The sequence below is a fragment of the Hyperolius riggenbachi genome, chromosome 11 (assembly GCF_040937935.1).
Source record: "Hyperolius riggenbachi isolate aHypRig1 chromosome 11, aHypRig1.pri, whole genome shotgun sequence".
NCBI classification, from domain to species: domain Eukaryota; kingdom Metazoa; phylum Chordata; class Amphibia; order Anura; family Hyperoliidae; genus Hyperolius; species Hyperolius riggenbachi.
The window spans coordinates 84,846,473-84,867,422 of NC_090656.1; the positions used below are offsets into that span (position 1 = coordinate 84,846,473).

Consider the following 20,950-nt stretch of genomic DNA (forward strand, 5'->3'; position numbering starts at 1 on the left):
GTGCTGGTGAGATCTTTTGAGATTGACTTACGAGCGTGGTATTGCCTATACCGCCTCACCAAGCACCCCAAGGAAACAGATGGTGTGCCTGCTTCGTTTGGGGATTACTAAAGTTGGTGTTCTGGCTACTTTCTAAGTCATGTGACAAGCTGTGCAGAAAAGGAAAAGCTTACCCTGAGAGATGCAAGCTAAACTACACAGAGAGAATACCTTGAGTGCCAGATAATACTGTAGATAATAGGAAACAACTGTTACTTTCTGGTTAACCCTCATATGTTACTTTAATTTTATAAATCTGGCTTGTAAATAGCTAAAATGTATAGCACCCCTGTTTCTGCCTGTAATATGGACGTTCTGTCCATATTACAGGCAGAAACAGGGGTGCTGCTAAGATGCTGGAAGATCTGGGGCACCCCATGGGTGGAGCGATACATTGTATTTTGGGGGGAGTGGGAGGCAAACAGTTTCTACTTATGTTGGGGAGCTAAAGAGTAACTGTCGGGCACAAAATTAATTCTTTATTTTTATCTGGTAAACAAGTAGAACGGATGCTAATCCGGCAATGCAAGCGAAAAAAAAAATTATGATATCGTGAATTGGTTGTGTACTATGAATAATTACTAGAAAATTAGCAGCAAAGAATATATTCTCATATTTTTATTTTCAGGTAATATAGTGTTTTTTCTAACATTGCATCATTCTATAATATGTGCAGATTACACAACACTCAGCATTCAAAATGATTCTTTCAGAGCAGTCTGAACTAATGACCTCTCCTCTGGCAGAGAAAAAGTAAATAGTTCAGGAACAGTTGAGATAATAAAAGTCAGAAAACAGCCCTCTCCACGACTTTGAAAGTCATAGAGCTTAATGGCTTTTTTGCATAGAGATAACAACTGGAGTTTCTTAACTCTTCCTGTACTGGAAACAATTAGACTACTGTATCTGATCTTAATGTTTTATTTCTTAGCTGTACTACACATACAAATCATATCATAATTTTTTTTTCGCTTCAGTGTCTCTTTAAAGGGACTCCGAGCAGTGCAGAAACTATGAAAAGATGCATATCATTTTAAACCTCTCTTTCTCCTCTTTCCAATGATATATAAACTGCCGCCCTACGCCTTTTAGTTTTTGCTATTTTCGCGATTGAAATTGCCGCGGCCGCTATTTTAATCGCGAAAATAGAGAAAACTAAAAGGCGTAGGGTGACGATTTAGGGGTCGCCAGAAAGAGGAGAAAGAGAGCTTTAAAATGATATCCATCTTTCCATAGTTACATTGTATTACACAGGACGACACTTTCCCCAGTGTCAGAAGCTCCATTCAGCAGAAAAAGTCGCCCTGTGTAATACAATGTAACTATGGAAAGATGGATATCATTTTAAAGCTCTCTTTCTCCTCTTTCTGGCGACACCTAAACCGTCGCTCTACGCCTTTTAGTTTTCTCTATTTTCACGATTGAAATCGCGGCTGCAGCAATTTCAATCGCGAAAATAGCAAAACCTAAAAGGCATCGGGCGGCGATTTATATATCATTGGAAAGAGGAGAAAGAGAGCTTTAAAATGATATGCATCTTTCCATAGTTTCTGCACTGCTCAGAGTCCCTTTAAATCGCTTATATTTCTTCTCCATAAAACATAATTCCCCAGGTTCCCTGGCTCTTTATTTGGTACATTGCCGCACAAAGGAAGTTGCAGGGCATGCTGGGGTTTTTTTTTTTCTTCTTTACTTTCCCCTCAGACTTACCTATTGCTGCCTGATTGGCTGAAGCCTCTTACCTCCTGTTTTCCCCTTCCACACCTCTGTTCATCTCTGATTGGGTAATATTTCTCAATGCACTCTCTACTGCAGAGCTGGGTGGGAGTGTCTGAAAACGGAGGGGCGAGCAATGATACACAGGCAGAGTAAGGGAGGAAATGTCAGGAATGGCTCCAAGATGGACACAGACAAAATGGAAAATCCTAAGAAGGAATTTCTCTTTTTACTATAGAAAAATTACTAAAATCAAAATGTGGACAGTGCAATACATATGTTATGTAAGTAGAGCAAGTATTTATCTACTTATATATGTGTGTTTTCTTTCTGAGATAGTATCGCTGACAGCTCCACTTTAAAGGAGTGAGACCCTGTCTACTTATGATTGTAGATGCCCCTTTCTACATCTGGAGTTAAGGGGGACTAGCAGCTTCTATTGGTCGGGGTGGGAGAATGTTAAAAATAGCATTGTACAAAATATACAAGAGAAAGCACCCAAAGTATGCAGCACCAGACCAATCAAGTCTCAAAATTATCACAAACTTTATTGGGGAATAGCAAACAAATTAAAACCACATTAAAATCACCAAATGGTGACTGCAGCGGTATGCAATCAATATATTATATAAATAATGATAGAGTCCAAAAAATTGTAAAATTCCTCATACAAAACCTCAAATACTAGTAATCATAAATTTTACATCCAATGCCATATAAATAACCAGACCCTTATATAATATATAGTTTTGACAAGTGTCCGTGAACAGGATGGTCCTATAGCTATATTGCACAATAATCCAAAGTAAATATCCAAGTGAAAAGAGGACCCATTAGTCCAGAGAAAGATCAGTTAAAAAATAATAAAGGGTTAAACACCCAGATATACGTGCAAACAAAATTAGATGTAGTTGAGGAAAAGGCAGAGGACTTACATGAGGGAGGTTGGAGGAACATATGTAGGACCGCCGCATGCCTTAATGCATCTCGCGGGTTCCTCCTACTTCATTGTAATCGGTTGTGCTTGGGTATCAGGAGTCGTTAAGGACCCAACAGAAAAGATCCTTAAAGTACCCCTAAACTGGGTGCTGTTGATCATACTTTTAATTCTGTTTTATCTGTATCTGTAATAGCTGTATTAGTACACTATCGTTCCAAACTCAATGTCCCTAAGCCCGGCACACATCTCAGCTGAGTCAGCTCTCCTGTGCACTGTGTGCAGTACAGTATATTGGGAAAAATAAGTGGCGAGTTCCTATAGATGGGCAGAGAGGAGGAGGAAGGAACTTCCACTCGACATTCTGCTCAGTCAAATATTAAGGCTGAGCAGTGCTAAGACCACAGGGTCACTGGAGGTTGTGGGACCACAGATTAAAAACAAAGAATTGAAAATATGTTCAGCAGCACCCAGTTCAGGGGTACTTTAACCACTTATTCCATGAATACGTTATATCTATGTCCTCAGTGACCTCATCAATGCCACAAGGACATAGATATACGATTTTACATTGCAGCCCTGTTGAACCTGATCAGGGGAGCTCCTGAGCGCACTGTCTGCTGCAGTACTAATTGGCGAAAGGGAACATGTTCCCTTTAAGCCAATTAGAGACCCCCGCGGATGAACGATCACTGCTGTAGCCAACAGCGGGGATCCTTCATCTCTCACTTTCCGTAGCCAGATCATCTTATTAAAAAAAAAAAAAAACCCAGCTGCAAGCAGCCTCTCACCTTGCCTTGTTCCTGCGACCACCCTGCAGCCTGAACCTCTGCTTACAGCACTGCTCTAAGCCTTGTGATGCTGAATATCCGGGTGTCGGCTTGATGTCATCAAGCCAGGACGTGGATATTTGGCATGACAGGGCTGACTGCAGAGTGGGGAATGAAGGCTCGGGCTGCAGGCTGATCGCTGGAACGAGGTAAGGTGAGAGAGGCTGCTCTTGATGATGATTTTTTTTTAACTATTTGTGCATGGAGGGGACTGCCTGATTGTGGGGGGGGGGGGGCATCTGGCTACTGATTCTGGTGGAGGAGGAGATATTTAAAATGGGGTTGTTGATTACATTGGGAGATATCGGGGTAACAGGGGGGAGGAGGGGATTTAATTATGTGGCACATCTGGCTATAATGGGGGGGGGGTGTGGCGCTAATCCTAGGGGCACATCTGGCTAAAATGGGGGAATGCTGATCCCGGGGACACATCTGGCTATAAAGAGGGGCTTTCCTATGGTTGCATCTGTCTATCTATACTGGGGTTTGGCAAACAGGGGACACATCTGGCTATACGGTGGTTGGGGGGGTGGAGGGGCTGATATTGGAGACACAGGGATAAAGTTGATGGCATAGTTTTTATCACAGTAGCACTCTATTTTAAAACAGGAATTGTAAAAGACTGAGGAATAATTCTTTTTATTTTTTTCCCGCTTTTTCCCATTAAAATGCATAGAAAAGAACATTTTTCTTTGAACCAAATACCCTCAAATGAAAGCCTAGTTTGTCTTGAAAGAAACGACATACAGGAAGTGCAGAATTATTAGGCAAGTTGTATTTTTGAGGAATAATTTTATTATTGAACAACCATGTTCTCAATGAACCCAAAAAACTCATTAATATCAAAGTTGAATATTTTTGAAAGTATTTTTTAGTTTGTTTTTAGTTTTAGCTATTTTAGGGGGATATCTGTGTGTGCAGGTGAATTACTGTGCATAATTATTAGGTAACTTAACAAAAAACAAATATATACCCATTTCAATTATTTATTTTTACCAGTGAAACCAATATAACATCTCAACATTCAAAAACAAAACAAATCAGTGACCAATATAGCCACCTTTCTTTGCAAGGACACTCAAAAGCCTGCCATCCATGGATTCTGTCAGTGTTTTGATCTGTTCACCATCAACATTGCGTGCAGCAGCAACCACAGCCTCCCAGACACTGTTCAGAGAGGTGTACTGTTTTCCCTTCGTGTAAATCTCACATTTTATGATGGACCACAGGTTCTCAATGGGGTTCAGTTCTGGTGAACAAGGAGGCCATGTGATTACTTTTTCTTCTTTTATACCCTTTCTTGCCAGCCACGCTGTGGAGTACTTGGACGCGTGTGATGGAGCATTGTCCTGCATGGAAATCATGTTTTTCTTGAAGGATGCAGACTTCTTCCTGTACCACTGCTTGAAGAAGGTGTCTTCCAGAAACTGGCAGTAGGACTGGGAGTTGAGCTTGACTCCATCCTCAACCCGAAAAGGCCCCACAAGCTCATCTTTGATGATACCAGCCCAAACCAGTACTGGAGTCGGACTGGAGCTCTCTGCCCTTTACCATTCCAGCCACGGGCCCATCCATCTGGCCCATCAAGACTCACTCTGATTTCATCAGTCCATAAAACCTTAGAAAAATCAGTCTTGAGATATTTCTTGGCCCAGCCTTGACGTTTCAGCTTGTGTGTCTTGTTCAGTGGTGGTTATCTTTCAGCCTTTCTTACCTTGCCCATGTCTCTGAGTATTGCACACCTTGTGCTTTTGGGCACTCCAGTGATGTTGCAGCTCTGAAATATGGCCAAACTGGTGGCAAGTGGCATCTTGGCAGCTGCACGCTTGACTTTTCTCAGTTCATGGGCAGTTTTTTTGCGCCTTGGTTTTTCCACACGCTTCTTGCGACCCTGTTGACCATTTTTAATGAAACGCTTGATTGTTCGATGATCACGCTTCAGAAGCTTTGCAATTTTAAGAGTGCTGCATCCCTCTGCAAGTTGTCTCACGATTTTTGACTTTTCTGAGCCTGTCAAGTCCTTCTTTTGACCCATTTTGCCAAAGGAAAGGAAGTTGCCTAATAATTATGCACACCTGATATAGGGTGTTGATGTCATTAGACCACACCCCTTCTCATTACAGAGATGCACATCACCTAATATGCTTAATTGGTAGTAGGCTTTCGAGCCTATACAGCTTGGAGTAAGACAACATGCAATAAAGAGGATGATGTGGTCAAAATACTCATTTGCCTAATAATTCTTCACTCCCTGTATAGATCATTTAAGTGTTAGTAGGGATGAAGTTATTGCTGGTTAAATAGAGACAAAGCTCATAGGTCAAAACTGCTCTGGTCCATGAGGGGAAAAAAAGGTCTGGATGTGAGAGCAAGATCGATCAGCTGCCACTCTATACAGAAAACGATCGTTGACTGAAACGGTCATTATCGGCCGTTTTGGCCGACAGTTATTGCATGTGTGTATGTACCTTAACCCCTTGGAATATGATTTTGACCTGCAAAAATAGCTGAGGCAAGGATTAAGTTTTTATTATTTTTCTGACATTTGCACTCTATTTATATTGCAACTACCAGGCCATCAAGTGACACGCCAGCACATTACACGCTGGCTGCCAGCGTGTGGCACGCTAATGTGTCATGTGACACGTGGCGGCTTCTTACTAGAGAGATGCGACGCAGGAAGCGCTTTGAAGGTGTTAACCCCCACTAATCGCCCGCTCGCGACTCTGCAGGGAGGGAGAGAGAGAAAGAGAGGAGGAGGCCGGACATATTAGGAATGCGGTCCGCAGAATGCAAAGTGCAGCCTGGGCATCTAGGTGGATATGTTACGGCCAGAACCTGAAGTCTGGTTACTTCGGGTTCTGGCCAGTCAAAATGCGAAGTGGCCGTCTCACTGTGGCCAATGTGAGAAATTAAGAGTCCCACCTGCATAAATGAATGAATTCCCGGGCAGCAAAGTGACAGATTGAAGTCAGCTCTGCCTCCTCCCCCTGCCCCTCTCCTATGCAGCTTTGGCAGCCAGGGGACATGCGTGTCCTTTAGAGTCGTTCGTAGCGGCATGGAATCCTGCCGTTCATTCCTCTGCAGAGCAGGTGCTGGCAGAAACTATGTCTGCAGCCTTCCCGCTCTGCTTCTCTGCCGCTACGAACTTCTCTGGGGGACATGCGTGAGACGGTCACCTAATTCATTTATGCGGCTGGAAATTTCTTCATTTCTCACATTGGCCGCAGGGGCATGGCCACTTCGCATTTTGACCAGCAAGAAACTTTTCCTATAAATAAATTAGGGATTTTCAGGTAATAAATGCCTCAAATCAGTATCGGATGTGAGGATGTCCTAATACATATGATGTGCTGCCTGAACCCACATTGGTATTTAGAATCTGAAATGAAGGCCAACTTGAAATTGCCATTGCCATCACCTCTGTGCCTTGAACCTTGAATGATCTGTGCTCTGTCCATGTTCCTAACAGTTTACAATGTATTATTTAAGAAGTCATCACTGTAACCTTTTTCTGTAAACCTTTCAACCAAAACACATGACTAAGTGATGCATGTGCAGTTACACCTTAACCGCATAAGCTGACCTTTAGGTACATTCATTGACAATGGATGATGTCCACTCTTCACTGAGATGTATCCTTTTTGAGTGCAAGTGCCCATCTACTACTAACAAAGATGAATCCAATAAATTAACCGTATGTGAATTCATTTCAAATGATAGCCTAATGTTGCACTCAGCATTATTAAACATGAGAAAAAAAAGAGATTTCTTATACTTAGTACGGTGCCTTCCAAATCAAATGAAAATCATCAATATACCTCTTCCAAATAATAACACCACATGACCCATCCTGTGTGAAACCCTCCTCTTCTCACTTAAAGGGGAACTGAAGAGAGAGGTATATGGAGGCTGTCATGTTTATTTCCTTTTAGACAATACCAGTTGCCTGGCAGCCCTGCTGATCCTCTGCCTCTAATACTATTAGCCATAGCCCCTGAACAAGCATTCAGCAGATCAGGTGTTTCAGTGGTTCAGACTTATAAGTCTGATCTGACAAGACTAGCTGCATGCTTGTTTCTGGTTTTAATCAGATACTACTGCAGAGAAATAGACCAGCAGGGCCGCCAGGTAACTGGTATTGATTAAAAGGAAATAAACATGACAGCCTCCATATACCTCTCTCTTCAGTTCCCCTTTAAACCACTGAAGAGGTTTGCCAAGCTAGGGGCAAACCCCTCCCTCCTGGCATAACCAGTGTTGCCTGTAAAAATACCTTGTGTGCCAAAAATAATTCCTTTCCATGGCAAACATGAGGACCCTTATCAAAAATATAATTTGTTTGTCAAGAATTATTCCCATTTTTTTTCATGAAATACTCAACAGCTTCCACCTGTCCTGTGATATGTTGGTGTAAAGAGATGACAAATTGTCCGTAACCAATAAGCTTTTTCATGTATCTTCAATCCTTTCCACCACTTTTAGCCTACCTGTGGCAACCCTCTTCCAACAGGGGCTGAAGGAACTTGTCTAAGTACTGCACAGACCAATGGAATCTTTTCTTCTAATTATCGGTCATCTTGGGGGATTGCACAATTCTTTATGAATCTTAGGGATCTGATAAATGATCGGGGCAAGGGATGCAGAAGGGAGCAGGAATCAGCAGGAATAAAAGAAAAGCAGGCGTTAATTAGTACTATTCCCTTTCCAGGTCACCGTGGATACGTAATTCGTCCGCCAGCTATTGCTGGCACCTGAATCACACTGTTTTTTATAGTAATTTGGGCTCCGTCTTTTGACTGTGCCAAAATTACTGTCTGAGCTCTGCTTTAGCCGTAATTCCTATTACAGCCTGGCGTCACCGGCTGCAATGACATCTCTGGCACTGTTTTTGGTTGTTTCAGGCCCCAGGGCCATGGGTCTGTTCACTTGAGTGTAGGGAACAGGTTCCGGTCCCACCTTCATCCCTCAGGGTAATTGGCTGGAGATTGGTGTACCTTTATCAGGGTTATCATTCACGTGCTGCTGAATTGATTGTTTTCTTATTAAAGGATACTTGAGGTGAGTGAATTTGCAGAAACCTCATGCCCACCACTCCGTCTAAGCCTCTTCACCCTCAGTTACTTTACAAGAGTCCCCCCTCCCCCCCCCCCCTCCCTGACTGTTGGCAAGGTCATGCACTAGTGCGCAGGTGCTGGCCTGGCTGCATGTGTCCTTAATTGCACTCACGTGGATGGGTGCATGTTTAGTATGGATGTGATGATATCTGCATAGTCATCCTAGCCTCACGTGATGACAATATTGTTTAAAGGAGAGGAACAGATATAGCATTATGTGCAATATCAGGCACGTTATTCAAATGATCAGTGTCACAGATTCCCCTAGATTGCAATACAGAACCAAGGAGATCAATATTACCAGGGGCATAACTAGACTTAATGAAATTATAAAATGATAGCATGGGGCCCCCCTTGGTCCCTGAACTCCATGAGGGTCATGTAATCAGGAGTCGGCGAATTGCAGCAGGGAGTGTTCTTCTGTGAAGCAGCGTCCGGAAGCAGAAAAAAAATGACACACACTCCCACTACTCGCTACTCTGCATGGCGGGAGGAGGTGGCCGGGACTTTTTTGAATTAACTGTGAGGTTTTTGTTTGTTTTTTGCTAATTGGCTGCACTTGCGATTTGGGAGAGGGAGATGGAGGGGCCACCAAAGGCCCCCTGCAATGGAAGGGGACGCAGGTGTGATTGCAACTCCCATGAATATTACCCATATTATCAGAATCATTTCTTGTGGAACAGTAAGTGCTGTACCACTAACTGCCTTTTTATATTGTGCTAATGGTGCATTTTTGAATTATATTTTAAGTTATGAGGTTTGACACTGTTAAAACATGTTTGCATTTATGGTGTGTAAACTGCATTTTAGTAATAGTAGTGCGTACATTCGTTTTCGCCACTTAGCATTTTTGCGCAGGGTGAGCTGAATGATGGCTCACCCTGCTGCAGTACAAATTATGGGTGGCGCTAAACAATATTCCCAGTCCAAGTCCTAGCAACTCGGAGGGAGAAGTTATTCAGGATCCAGCATTCGCCAGATCCCCAAAATTACCAGTACACGGGGCGGGGACTATAGCATTGCTGCTATAGCTGCGCCGAGCTCAGGCGCTACGCTCCTAACTCGATAGAAGCACACATAGCAAGAGTTAACTACCAGCTTTGACATCTGGCTGCGGAGGGGAGCTAATGGGTGTGCTACAAAACGGGGCCCATGCAATACCATTGGCTGAGAGCCTCTGTTAGATGTGAGTGGGGGTGGGACGCTATTGAGGCACATGTGCTAGTGTTCCACAAAGGTTCTTTCGGCCGATAGGAAGACATGAGCCACAAGAGGGCAGGAACCTAGTTTGGCTGAACATCCTGGCGTGGGTATGCAGATGAGATTATGGGTGGGCAGATACAAAAGGAAAGTATAATTAGACACACCTGCTTCCAAACATGCTCTTTATGAGTCACAATAGTGATGAAACTAGTAGAGGAGGTCTACACATGGAAGCAAGGTGGCATGGCAATGCGGGCTACGGAGCTTATGAGCAGTGGCACGGTCTTAAACTGGTCATGTGGCCAACACAAGGGGGAGAGCCCTATAAACTCTATGCCTAAAGTAGAAGTCTGGATCATGCGAGTGGCCAATTTTAACAGTAAATAAACTTGTGGATGTTTTTACACTTTCTTTGAGGGGTTATATGTTGGAGGAAGAACAGTGGATATTGACGAGACAGAAGAGTGTGATAGGCAGAAGGCAGCCTTTTAACAACCCTGAAAGTGCTGTAGACTCAATCTCACAGGGGGTCGTTTGAGGAGGAAGAGTGACCCTTTCTATTGGGGAGGTGGTGGCATTCACACGGTGCGAGGACCTTCATTTTTCACATGTTCTACTGTTAAATATCTAGACTGGATTGAAAAGACTGTCTTAGCATTTCACTCATCACTGGACTTTTAAAACTGAGCACTATTCCTGTGTATATTGTAATTTGTGCATTTTAGGTTTGGAAGCGCACCACCGAATACTGTATTACCCACGTTTGCTGTAATTTTGAGTGTGGAGTCGCACTTGCTTGGCTTCCATCAATTTCAGATGGTCAGGTGTGCAGATCTGTCCTGCCTTAAAGTTCTTTTTAAATTTATATGTCTTTTTCCAATAAAACAGACTGAGCTTTTCTGAAGGTGGTGCGGATCTTTCTCTTCATTTACCCACGTTTGCTGTCAGCGCAGCGTTTTTGTATTAATATGTCAATGATAAGTTGAACTCAGTCTAAGACCCTGATGCACTTCCTAGGTGGATAGTGAACCTTAGAGCACATTTATGAGCTTACAGTATATAGTGTTACTCAAAGCAAAAATTAGGAGCCAGACATTCACCAAAATATTAGCCAATACTTGACTGAATAATATTATACCAACCCTAATCAATACTGACCAATTGGGATTCATATTAGAAAAACGCAGGTGACTGTATGAAAAGAGCTAATGATGTTGGTTGACACTGTGGCATAGATGATAGTGCTGTCATCTTGCAGTGCTAGAGTCCCAGATTCAAATTAGGACCAGCACATTTTCTGCATGGAGCTGTATGTTCATGTTTAGGTTGGTTTCCTCTGGGTACGGCGGGCGCACGTGTGTGCGGCTGGTACGCACGCATGCGCACAGTTAAAGATAGATCTAGAGCCAGTTTTAAAACGGGCTTGGGTCTACTAGTTACAAATAAAAGGTAACTGCCAATGGTCCTCCCTAGTCAGGACACTAAGAGAATATTTAACAGCTTAGGTTTCAGGTTTCTAATACTGGAACCAAGAGATTTAAGGGCTCTAATTTAAAAAGCATAAATTAGTAGTAGTAGAAAGGGGTTAAAATGGAGCGTCATACCGTCCCTACAAACTCTACATTGATAATTTCAGAGTGTCATCAGGATAACATATAAGCGGCAATAAATCAGGTAAGTATGTTTTGTTTTAGTTTCACTACATAGTATAGTTTCTACAATTATCAAATAACGGCAGCCATTAAGATGAATGAAAATCATTTCTACGTTCCCTGTGAATCCCATTTAGATGGCCTCCACAGTTCTTCAAATTTATCTGGAACTTAAGATCCACCTACATCATTTCTGATACACAACATGGAGGACTATTGGAAACAAACATTTATATTTACTAGCAGCCTTATCACATTGTTATGTCTTCGGATTCTTTCCATGACTGACACCGGACCACATACAACAAAAGTTTGAATAACAAACTGTACAAGATTTCTTTGCAAGCTTTTGAAACTTTAAGTTTCATCTTCAGGCATCTCATGTTCAGGCATGATACAGAACAGGTTCTGATCCTGTTCTGTATCATGCCTGAAGATGAAACTTAAAGTTTCAAAAGCGTGCACAGAAATCTTGTACAGTTTGACATTCAAGGTATTAACTAAACAACTTTTGTTATGTCTTCAGGCATTTTTAATAAACCCTTATTATAAAAGGATATATGCCAGTCTGGCATATTTTATATCAATGAATTATTCTAGGAAATGAGTATAGCCAGGGCTGGATTTACCATAAGGCAGTGTAAGCACGTGCCTACAAGTGGCTGATGATTGAAAGGTGGCTCACTCCCCTCCCTGAGCTCTCGGCATTCCACTGACAGTCAGGGGCACCTCTAGATACTTAACATTGAGGTTACTCCAGCTACCTAATAATTGAGGACACCTCCAGATACTTAATATTGAGGGTACTTTTGGCTACCTAATACTAAGGGACACCTGTGATGTGCAGGGGAAGTAAGGGAGAAGTGACAGCTGGGACAGCCAACACACTTGCGGTGCAGTTTGGTGGGCATTTGTAGGTTCATGGAGGGCAAAGTCCAGGGTGCCTATAGTCTCCCTGTGAGGTCAATCTGGGCACAAGTAAAGCTGGAGGTCAAGGATATATTTTTATTCAAAAAAAAGAAAGGGAAAAGTATTATCTCTCACCATATGTACAGCCAGTAACATCTCCACTAATCTAGCAACTGTTTATTATATCTGCTGGGTTTTTTTTTTTTGCGTCTTGCTTTGAAGCTTGTCCATTTCCTCCCTTTGCTGCAAGGAGTCTGGATAAGTGCAGTTGACAGAGTTGCTGTTAACAAATAGAGTTGATGAAAACCTTATTACCCAATAAACTACATACAGAAAGTATTTCCGACTCCCAAGTATTCATCCATCAGCAGACATGCTTCATTCTGTTTTATATCAGACTTCTGCCTTCCTCTTCCTCCCTTTTTGTGAAATCGTTAACGTCCCTACACATAAAACTGCACTGTTGTTTTATAAACCTCATAAAATTTGCTTACTCTGTAATATTGAGAGCGAGCATGCACGTCCCAAGAGGTGAGAAGGTATAGGCCATGGCTAACAATCTGAAAATAAATCACTATTGTGCTGTGGGGGCTGCTGCTTAAAATATCTAGGATTTCCTAGTGGAAATGTCTTGCGAGTTACTTAGGGATAAAGTATTTAGAGGCAGAAATAACTGGGCGCAGAGAAACACTTCAGGATGTCGTTGACAGATTTCATTGAAAATCACAGCAGGAACAACACAATCTACATGTTACCAAAATCATTCTCTACAGGAGCAGACAACAATTTACAGTCTCAGGCTCCCCCTCATCTCACAAATCTCCTTCTCTCCAGGGTACTCTGTAAACTAAAAGTGCACCTTTTTTCTAGATGAGAGGTGTTACAAACTGAATCACTTAAGGGGCCAAAATCTTAACATTTATTGAACAGCAGGGATGGTCGGAAATGTTGCTTTCCGATTCTGCAGAAATTCCGACTTCCGCCAATGCCGATAACTGATTTCGCGGATTTCCGATCGGTTTCCGATTTCCGAGTACTTTTTTTGCATTCTCTGATTGGCCAAATACTTCCGAGTTGACTCTGCATTCTCTGATTGGTCCAATGCTTCTGAGTTCTGTGATTGGGCTGAAATTACCGAGTTGTGGTAATGCAGTATTTGTACAGAAATCTGATTTCCGATGGGTTTCCGATTTCCAAGTAGTGTTTTTTTTTGTCATTTTTTGCACTCTCTGATTGGCCAAATACTTCCGAGTTGTTTCTGCATTCTCTGATTGGCCCAAAGTTTCAGAGTTCTGTGATTGGCCTAAAATTACCGAATTGCATTGAAGCCAATGTTTCCCGATTAGTTAAAAAAAAAGCCAGCCAAAAGGAGAGGGAAGGCTCTGTGTCTTAATGAGCCTCCCCTCTTCTCTCCCGGTGCCCTCATCGCAGCGGCCACCCCCCAGTTTAAATACCCCGCCGCGGGGGACTTCAGCAGTCTTCGGGAGCAGAGTCCTCCCGAAGACAGGCAGCTCCATACTGCGCACGCGCGATTACACAATAGAGGGCACTCACGCGTGCATAGTTTTGAGCGTCCCCGTATTCGGGAGCACTCAAAGCTCCCGAAGACTACCGAAGCCTCCCTTCGGTGGCGGAAGTAGCAGTATTTGACCAATTTAGTCAAATACTGCTACGGGGGAGCCAGCGCTGGAACGGGCACCGGAAGAGGAGAGGGGAGGCTCATTAGGATTCTGAGCCTTCGTTCTCCTTAGGCAAGTATCTGGCTTTTCTTTTAGCAAATCGGTTCCCATTCTCTTTCATGCAGTATTTCTGCAGAAATCCGAGTTCAATTTTCCGATTTCCGATCGGAAATTTCAATTCCGCGAAATTTAAATGAGCATCCCTATTGAACAGTCTTAAACTAAGAGGCATAACTATATTAACTGTGGGGGCCTTCTCCTCCCCCTTCTGCAGAGTAGCACATTGGAGCAATTTATTATTTACCAGCTTGTTTACCTGGTCCAGTGCTGATTCGGGTCCCCTCTGACTCTCTGACAGCCACATGCTCTATGCTGCATATCTCTGGCTCCTTAGGTATGTCACGTAATTAGGAGGAGATATGGGATGACAAAGCATGTGATTGCAGGCAAAAAAAAGGGTCCCGCTACACCAAGGGTGGGTATAAAAAACTTTTCTTCCTTTATTGGCACATCAGTAGACACACAAAAGGGTGACGCGTATCGGAGCTCTGAAAGGCTCCTTAATCATAGCCAGCATGTACAAATTCAACACAGGTTTAAATAGTCGAGTGCCCGCCCACATTGGGCATGGCTACCCCTCTTAAAGTGACATATACAGCATTACATATAAAATGGCAAAGCCAATATACAAGAGTCAAAAAAGTAAAAAAAAAACAATGATGACATGGTCACACATCAAGATATTTAAACAGTTCGACAGACAAATTTATCAGAATGTAAATGTACAAAAAAGATGGGGGGGGGGGGGGGGGGGGGAGAGGGAAACGGGCAGAATTAATCCCAGAGGAATTATGTTCTTATATCATAGGTTAGGCTAATGTCCATTCTTGAATTTAAGCTTGCAGGCATGTGTGTGCCTAATTTCCATATCCATAAAGCCTCCCGTTTTAATAAACATCTGTGTAGGTCGCCTCCTCTGGGTGAGCATGTTACCCTCTCTATACCCTAAAATGTAAAACTTGCCATATCCCCCCGGTGTTCTCTCAAAAAATGCTTGGATACACGAGAGACTTGAGTGACATATGCATCATTCCTGATGCATCTGCCTGGTCCATTATAATGCTCTGAGATCCGTTGCCTCAGGGGGCGGGTAATGCACCCCACATACTGTAGTCCACAAGCAACACAGGTGAAGAGATAAACAACATTACTGGAATTACAGTTGATATATTGTTTCATTTCAAATCTCTCGCCTTTGGAGATTGAAAAAAATCTCGTGTCTGGTTGTGGACACAGCAGTACCTGCAGGTACTGTACCCGCACCTTTTTCAAAGCGTGTGACTGCCAGGAAGAACAGAAGAGCCACTACGTATCGCTGGGGCAGGTATATAATACACTGCTACTCTGCAATGTGGAAAAAGGCTGCTGGGGGATTGAGGGGGGAAGGGAGGTCACCAGCTACCGGGGGGTTTGGCTTGGCTCAGATGATGTCAAGTGGGTGTGTTAACCAGGTGAGGAGTACAAAGACAAGTGTGTCTTGCCTACAGATATGCATGGTGGAAGGAGTGTCATGGTTTAGGGCTGCATGAGTGCTGCTACAGCTCATTGAGGGAACCATGAATGCCAACATGTACGGTGACATTCTGAAGCAGAGCATGATCCTGTCCCTTTTTGAAACTGAGCTGCATGGCAGTTTTCCGACATGATAACTACCTCAAACACACCTCCAATAAGACCACTACCTTGCTAGAGAAATTGAAAGTGAAGGTGCTAGACTGGCCAAGCAGGTATCCAGCTCTAAATACTATTGAGCATTTGTGGGGCATCCTCAAACTGAAGGTAAAGCAGTGCAAGGTGTCATTCACCAGCTTTATCATGGAGAAGTGGAAGAGGATTCCAGCGGCAACCGGTGAAACTCCAGAGAACTCCATGCTCACGCGATTTAAAAGCAATGCTGGAAAATGACAGGCACACAGAATATTGACACTTTGGCCACAATCTTGACATTCTTCACTTATGGAGTGTACTCACTTTTGTTGCGAGCGGTTTAGTCATTATTGGCCGTGTTGAGTTATTGTGATAGGACAGCAAAGCTGTACACTGCCTACTTTATATTGAATCAATGTGTAATATCTTCAGTGTTTTCCCATGAAAAGAAATAAATTATTTACAAAAATGTGAGGTCTACTCACTTTTGAGAGATACTAAAACAGAGCGGAATTTACTTGTAATAAGAAACCAGGTTGTTGCACATGTGCCTTAACCACCTGCCGACCGCGTCACGCCAATGGGCGTGGCCGCGGCAGCCCCAGGACCGCCTAATGCCGATTGGCGTAAAGTCCTGGGGCCAGCTAATGCAGATCGCGCGCAGATCTCCTGCTTGGGGGGTGGAGCTCCGCCCCGCCTTCAGTCTCCGAGCAGCAATTGCCGCTCGGGAGTGATCGCCGTCTATTTACATGTACAGTGCTGCGATCGGCAGCAACGCTGTACTGGGGACAGCCGTGTCACACCGCTGTCCCCCTGGGGGACAAGAGAGCGATCGGCTCTCATAGGCAGAAGCCTATGACAGCCGATCGCCGTAATTGGCTGGCTGTGGGGAGGGAGGGAGGGAAGATATTAAAGAAACAGTGTTTTTTAATTAAAAAACACTAACAATATTATTTATAAAAAAAAAAAAAAAATAAACATGGCGGGAGCAATCAGACCTCACCAACAGAAAGCTCTGTTGGTGGGGAGAAAAGGGGGGGGGGGGGGGGAATCACTTGTGTGCTGTGTTGTGCGGCCCTGCAGCTTGGCCTTAAAGCTGCAGTGGCCTATTTTACTAAAAATGGCCTGGTCACAGCACTGCGGTCCTCAAGAGGTTAAACCCAGGAGTTCACCCTACAGAGGTGAACACCCTATTGGTCCTTAGAACAAGGTCTGTGACAAAGCAGTAATACTGCTATACTGATTCTTGCACAGGCTGTTGTGTACTAATTTTATATTATTATATATGCTATGTTGAAAGCAAGAGGGAGAACAGGAGGAACAGTGGTTGTAATAATCACACCCCCTTTCATCAGAGGAAAGATGAGTAGGCAAGTGTGTGTGCACCATCACCCTCCTCTCCCTGTATCACCCACACACATACACACGTACTGCTGCAATGGCTCAGTGGCACACCTCCAGAAGACATCTGTGCCTTCACAGAAGAGTCTGTGGCTTCACTTGGGTCACAACTGCAATTAAAGGGGAACTTCAGCCTAAACAAACATACTGTCACTAAGTTACATTAGTTATGTTAATTAGAATAAATAGGTAATATAATCTCTTACCCACCCGGTTTTAAAAGAACAGGCAAATGTTTGTGATTCATGGGGGCTGCCATCTTTGTCATGGGGGAAGCCATCTTTTTGGTTGAAAGGAGGTGACAAGGAGCAGAAGACACAGTTCCAACCATCCTGCGTCCTGATTACCCCTCCCAGCTGCACACGCTAGGCTACAAATGTCAAATTAAAAATGTAAAAACAAAAAATAAAGCACCAAAACAGCAGAACGAGAACAACAAAATCAGAAATCCCATCATGCTTTGCCCAGCATCAGGGGAAAAAAAGCCCGGGCAGTTTTCTTCTGTGCAGCTAAAAATGAGGCTTGTATAAGAGAAACAAAGTTCTGATGCTGTAAAACTGTTAAAGAAACACCAGGCCTTTTCAGTGCTGCTGAGTCGATTTTTAGTCCGGAGGTTCACTTTAAGTAAGTATTTGGGTTTCTAAGAGGAGAGAGTGTAATTAATTAGTGAGAACAGGAACCCTGAAGAGAAGACCATACAAAATTCCTGGCCACCTGCTTTAATTTTAAGAGTGCTAGTTTTTCTTTGCTCAGGGGCAAAAAAATGGCAAAAACAAAGTGGGAATGAGACCAAAGAGGTCAGTAGTAACGGACTGACACATCAAATATGAGAGCTACTACTCTGTGGCAGGCGTTTGACTGACAACAATTAAGATCTTGTAAAAAAAATAACACCTCCAACCTAAAATCCCAAGACAATGCAAGTCTTCACTGTCATCAATTCAAATTGTTTGTGATCAGACAGTATAGTAATCTTTTTGGTTTTTGATAGAAGGCTTTTGCTGTTGTCCTTTATGCATTGCTGTAAGTGGCCAATCTAAACTGTCCATTCTTCACTTTAGCAAGAATAAGGGTCGATTTCCACTTGTGCTGACATGCATCTCTGAGATGCACACCGGCACTTGTTCTAATGCGAGTATGCATCCAAGACTCTCTAGCCACTAGGGTTCGCATACATATATAGTGCAAACAGCCCCCCCCCCCCCCAACATGGATTTGAAGGCAACCTACTGATTCCAGTATGCTGCGATTCCCCTTTTGAATTTACTTTTTGGGAATTGCTCTGGATCGCCCCTAATGGAAATGAGCCCTAAGGGAGGTTTGTTTAGGCATCACAGATCAGACTAGTTAAAAGGCCCGGTCATTGAAAAATGGGTGCCAAGCCTCGGCCCCAACCACCCTGCCCCGTAACGTGTGCACATTCATGACCTGTGAACACAAGCCCATGACCCGCACGTGCACATGCCCCAGCCACGGTCTGAAGTACGTCCAAGTGCCGCTCATGCAGGCCAGGCACGACGCATGGTCACAGGGACACAGGAGGATGCAGGACAGGGATATTACATAGGATAGGGTGTACTGAGGTCTTCTATTATATAATTTTATTAGGACTCATATCATTTGCTTGTTTGTTGTGGAACAGCTGATGTACACAAATATTATCCTTTTGGTCGATTTCAAGGATGCTGCATATAATAAAAATGTTGATTTCTGTTGCATGGTTTTCTATGAAATCCACACGTATAACCGAGAGACTGATACACTGAAGGGGTTGGGGAAAGTGACCTTTTGTAACAAAATAAACACAAAAGAAGGGCAGGAACCCAATATAGTGTAGTATGTTTGACACTTGAATAAGTCATATGAAAGATAAATGAGGCACTAACAAATCAGGGTTGCTGATAGCAACAACATTCTGTGCATGTGGGGAACATCCATCCTGTACTCAGGTTGTAGAAAGGTCTCTCTAAGAACGGTTGCTCCATTGGCCCATCCCCCAAGGAAGGTAACATAATAGAAGGCTTCCAGTCTTCTAGCTACCAGTATTATTTTTTTCAAGACCTTCTAGGCAGCATTTAGAAACGCAATCTCACAATAGTCGGTGCATTAGTAGTTTACTCCCTTTTTGTGAACAGGGTGATCCTCTTCCCAAGTGTCCAGTAGCAAGAGGTTTAGTTCTTGCTTGATTTCTATGCCACTTTTCTTCACCAGCTCAACCAGCATGAGATCTTTTCCCATGGCCCTAAACAGTCCCATCGTCTTAATTACTATGACTATTGGATCTTTTTTTATTTTTTTATTTTACAGTACTTGTTCTTCTTGAGCAAGCAAATTTCCCCCTATATGGTGGGTCTAGGTCAGGCATGGGCAAACTTGGCCCTCCAGCTGTTACGGTACTACAAGTCCCACAATGCATTTGCCTTTATGAGTCATGACTGTGGCTGTCAGACTCCTGCAATGCATTGTGGGACTTGTAGTTCCTTAACAGCTGGAGGGCCAAGTTTGCCCATGCCTGGTCTAGGTTGAAATGCTACTCATCCCTGTTCCAGTAAATGGCTTGGTTTCATTGCATCTGCTACAATTCTATTTTTTACCTTAAGTTTTCCCTTCTGTATATTGCTTTTGCACATTTAAAGGTTGAAGAGTTGTCTATTTGCTTTTTGTATTCCTCTGCATAATTCTTTCTCTCGCTTCATTTAGTTTTGCTGTTGCATCTTATATTCAGGATTAAACCAGGATTCGTGTCTTGCTGCTTCTTTGAGGCCACAAACCCTCCCCATAGCGGCATATATTGCACTTTTTATATATTCCATTCTTTCTATCGTCTCCCATGATATTTCAGATTTTCGGCTGCCAACTCCCTTATAAACACTGAAGTGATAATCCTTTCTAATGCTTTCATCCTTCACCAGTTTTTTGCATCCGCTCTCCTATGCCTTGTTCCTTGCTGCTTCTAACTAATGGAAATTGTCTGCATTTGAAACTTACCAAGAAATGGAATCTCTATGAAGTCATGTATTATGTCTAAAACAGTATTTCCAATTTGATTTCTTATAATCCAATCCATGGGTATACTTGAGCAGAATTTGGTGCTACAAACTACCAACCTATACCATTTTCATTGAATTCTTCATGGCAGCTTTCCCCCCAGATGTCAACATATGTTTCTTTCCTACCAACGTTTGCATTTATGTCTTGAAGGACTTGTTTCAGACCATGTTTGGATACTTGACATTTGGTCTTTTCCAGTCCTTTATACAATAAATCTGTGTCTGAATTATCTGCTTGCTCAATTGGGGACTTAATACTTTGGAAACCTATAGTGGACATTTTTGATGGTCTGAGGTGTCCAAGTATTGTCATGGTTATCTTCTTTCATACATCACCAATATTCATTCAAAGACCTACAAAACCAGATCTTGAGGTGTTCACTTTATGTCCTTACCGGTCTTGCCTTACAGCACTTCCTCGGACATTATCCTGGCTGCAGTTTCCCATTTTACCTGCTGGTGGCTGTCTGTACCTGGTCAGGAGTACCTTTACTATTCACCAGCTGGTGGCCCTCATGCAATGCATCTTGGACAATGGTTCATCATTACGTCACCTGTTTGGATTTGCATTTAAGGACTCTACTTACCTCAGAACCTTGCCAGAACCACAGTTCATCTTGGCTGTCCTGTTGCTGGGTTCTGCGTTTGCTGCTCTGAGAAGCTCCATTCTGATCTGATCTCCTAGTTTATGTTCCTTGCTCGCTTGCTCT

The 20,950-nt window shown here is 43.1% G+C and overlaps 1 protein-coding gene across 4 annotated transcripts in view; it reads right to left on the minus strand.

The window, feature by feature from the left end:
- LRFN4 (leucine rich repeat and fibronectin type III domain containing 4) overlaps positions 1-20,950 on the minus strand; it is a 225,934-nt gene that overhangs the window by 165,370 nt on the left and 39,614 nt on the right. The gene's annotated exons all lie outside the window — the stretch shown is intronic.